This window comes from Nothoprocta perdicaria, unplaced genomic scaffold, assembly GCF_003342845.1.
Source record: "Nothoprocta perdicaria isolate Ctin4 unplaced genomic scaffold, notPer1 scaffold_15, whole genome shotgun sequence".
In the NCBI taxonomy this organism is placed as follows: Eukaryota; Metazoa; Chordata; class Aves; order Tinamiformes; family Tinamidae; genus Nothoprocta; species Nothoprocta perdicaria.
The window spans coordinates 2570916-2574732 of record NW_020454649.1 but is presented as its reverse complement, the minus strand read 5'-3'; the positions used below and the strand labels follow the sequence as shown (position 1 = coordinate 2574732).

The 3817-nt window shown below is 42.3% G+C and overlaps 1 long non-coding RNA gene across 1 annotated transcript in view; it reads left to right on the top strand.

Moving 5' to 3' along the window:
* LOC112943589 overlaps window positions 1-2926 on the top strand; it is an 11146-nt gene extending 8220 nt beyond the window's left edge. The window contains exon 3 of the long non-coding RNA XR_003248625.1: window positions 2852-2926. This is a non-coding gene — a long non-coding RNA (uncharacterized LOC112943589). The remainder of the gene's footprint in view (window positions 1-2851) is intronic.
* Window positions 2927-3817: the final 891 nt, after the last annotated feature.

The following is a 3817-nucleotide window of genomic DNA, read 5'->3' as shown; positions in this document are numbered from 1 at the left end:
GAGACTTCTTAAGTTGGATTTCGGTGAGCCTTTTATCTCACCAGATAGTTGCCCAAGGGATAGCTGGCCGCATTTCCTAGAAGGTCTTGCCTGCTTCATTCAAACCTCAGTAAGGAATTGCTTTAGTTCCTCCCAGTATCTTTTAGCTGAAGCATTTGCTTGGCATGCTTTTTAGTGCTGTGGAGGAGTAGCTCTTGACTGTGGCTTAGAATTTATTCATGAGAAATTTGCTTCGGTGATACCTAGCAAGAGTTGGAGTTGCAGGGGGTTGCCTGTGGCAGATTGCAACTGCTGTCACACCTGTCTGATTGGTGCTTCCAGAGGAGAAGGTAGGAATCTACACAAAAAAAAAAGGGGGGGGTGGAGCAAGAAAATGGTCAGGGGAACATCAAAGTTAGTCCTTCCCTTGGGGCAAATTCATTTGTCACTGCCATTTCCAACAGATGTTTGTCCAACCTTTTATTAAAAACTTTCAGCAATGAAGATTCCACAGCCTTCTGGGAAAGTCTGTGCAAGTCTCCTGCTATCCTAAGCCTTAGAAAGCTTTTCCTAGTGGTTATCTTAACTATTCTGTGCTGTAATTTAAACCCATTGCTATTGGTTCTGGAGTACTGATACTGCTTTCCATTCTTTCACTAACAACTGTTACAGGTATGTATTATTTCTTATTAAAATGGCTTCTTCAGTGTTCCCACTTTCCAGGATTCATCAGACCAGACATTCTGATATGAATTTCAGATTAATTCAGTAAAATGGGGGAGGAGTTGGCAAGATCTGACTGAAGTGGTATAAAATGATCAGTTATGTTAATTAGTAATGACTAATTAGAACATATTTGAGATAGATGTACTGGATGGTTGTACCATTTAGGAAATATCAGGCAGAAAGGAACCGTTACCTAGTTCTTTGTGACCTCATGCAGACTGCTCTGTGAAGATTTGTCGTGGAACAGGTTAGGAAGGAGTAGAGACTAATTACTTAGAGAAGGCAATTTGGGGTGGTTGCTTTATCTCAAGTTCTTGATATTCCTCCTGAACTTCTGCTGCCAGAAGAGTTCTGCAGCAGTGCCTGCAAGCTGATGGAATTGTGACAAGATTGTAAAGATTGCACAAGAATGTAAAGATTGCATCTTTACATTCATCTTGCTTAGTTCTGGAAAGCAGTTCCAGGTAAATGGGGAAATTTAAGAAAGAAAAAAAAAAAAAGTAGTTTTGAGGAAGGCATAGGAGTGTACAAGTACAGAGACTGAGGGAAGGGCATAGGATGAGCTTTGATTCTAGCCAGGAATCCAGGTTTCTGTTGCCTCTATACAAAAAAAAAAAGGAAGGATTAGAGGGATAGTTAAWTCCATACTGAACTCCAGACTGTTGAACTGCAAGGGTTTGACATATTCATTTAAATGTTTTAAGTCCTAATTGYAAAATGGCTGGGCAATATCATGCTGCAAACCTGTTGTGAAGAGTTACTTTTAGACCACATGTTTCTTTAGCATTTCCTTATAGGAATTGTGTTAAACAGAAGAACATGAGTATTTGAGAAGGACTGTTCTGAAGTTACCGAAAGCAAGGAACGTGGTTTAACTCCAGGGTCAGCACTTCCTGGAGCACAGGAAGTTCCRTCTCCAGBTGAGGAGSAACTTCTTTACTGTTAGGGTGACAGAGCAGTGGAACAGGCTGCCCAGGGAGGTTGTGGAGTCTCCTTCTCTGGAGGTCTTCAAAACCCGCCTGGATGCCACCCTGTGTCACATGCTGTAGGTGGGCCTGCTTGAGCAGGAAGGTTGGACTAGATGATCTGTAGAGGTCCCTTCCAACCTTGMATATTCTGTGATTCTGTCAGCTCTGCTCACATTTACTCTCATGAGTATCTCGAACAAGAGCTGAAGTCTTTGTCCTGTAGTGTCAATGGCCTAGAAATATTTTTAAGAAATCAAGAGCTGTTAAGCCTATATTAAAAAAAAAAAAAAAAGTTAAGCATCCATCTGCCTTTTTCCCCTTTTGAGCATCCAAGGTCCAGTCTGAAAAAGACAGGGGCAGCTTGGGAACAAAACCAATTTGCTGTCATGATTGCTTGCTAATGCTGGTGTGCTTTGAGTAGGGCTTTACTGTATTTCAGGGGATTATGGACAAAGGATGAAATGTTTCTCCCTTCATTTCCTTGCCCACTGAAAGTCCAAGACCTTCTTTCTGAAAAATTCTGGCTCATGGAGACTGCAGCTCAGAATGGCCCTGGCCTTTTGTGAGGAAAGGAGGGGGTGCATCTGACTGGGGGAAGGCAGGAACAGGAAGGCTTCTTGCCAGCCCCTCAGCTACTCTTCCTTTTCTCTGCCAGCATGGAGCAGCTACGCAAAGAAACAGTGGGGTGCATGGTACTGAGCAGTATTAAATGTGGTCAGGAACATGTGGCCTTCCAGTGACAGGAGAGGACAAATTAAAATTGCAGAGGCATTCTGTGTCTGGCAGTTCTGACATCTTGAGTGCATGCTTTTTTTTTTTTTTTTTTTTTCTCTCCCTCTCCCTCTCTCTCTCTCTCTCTCTCCTCTGCCTACCTATGTGTGTGTGTGTGTGGGTGTATGTATGTTGCATTTTCTTCCTAGCTTTAATCGGGAAAGATATATTAGTCTCAGTTACTATATCAGCTCCTTAGAGGATATCAGCAGTAGAATTGTGCTGTGACACTTCATTGTAGCACAAACTGCTGTTGCCTAAGTGTGAGATTAAAGTATGTGCTGCCACCAGCTACTGCTGCTGCTCTCGAGAAGGGAGGAAAGGTACCCTTGGTACATTGAGCTTTGTGTTCAGTGGGGGCAAGCACACTCTTGTCATGCTTCATAATAATTTTTTCCCCTCGCTAGGCTTTCCTGAAGCAAGCGAGTAAGGCCAAGTAATGACCTGATGAAGTGGAGACTGTCAGYGTCTCACCCACTGCTGGCATCTGTCTGCCTTCCTGAGCATACCCAGGGGAGTGCTGGACTGTTTTAGCAGGTTGGACCAAGCTCTTTGTTTTGTTTTTGTAATTACTTGACAGACTGCTGTTGTTTTTAATGGGGAATACAAACAATAAAAAKGAAGCTGCTTATTTGTGTGTGTGCTGCTTATCAAGCACTACAGCTTGGATGGGACTTCAAGAAGGAGAGAAAGGGTGCTTTGCTAGCTTAATTTTTTCCTCTGTGATATTACAAAGATGGATAATTTCCAAGGAGATATCAGTGCCAACCTTTCCCTAATAAAGACTGAAATTTTGGAAAGCCTCGGTGGTCAGCATGCACTGCCTTTCCTCTCCTGAATTCTGCTGTAGGTGAACGTACTTCCGAACTTCCTCAAACAGTGCTGAGCAGCTCTGCAAAAGTTGATAAGTTACCAAAATACGCTAAGCATATTTTGTATGCTTGTCTTGCAAGGWGCAGGTGTTGTTGCAGTTTACTTGATTTCTCAGGTAACTGATTTATTGCAGGTTTTTTACCTGTAAGAGGAAAAGTTATATTTAAATTCAGTTTAGAAATGCATAGTTATTTTGCCAACCTGTCCCAGCCCCATATATGAAGAAAACTTCCACATATTCAGTATACCAGCACCTGAAGCTTCAAAAACCAGTTAAATGATGAGCAGACACATCGTGAATATCACAGCAAATTCCACCATCTGATTGGTCTGTACAGCCTTGTATCTCTTTTACTTTATTTTATCCTTCTACTCCAAATGAATCAAGAGAGAAACTGGGTTGAAAATAATGTCAGGWTTGCAAATTCTCTCAAGGCTTGGCCCTTGCAGTAATCAGGTCTTATTTTGGGGAAGASCTCTGTGCAGAGGGTATTCTTGGC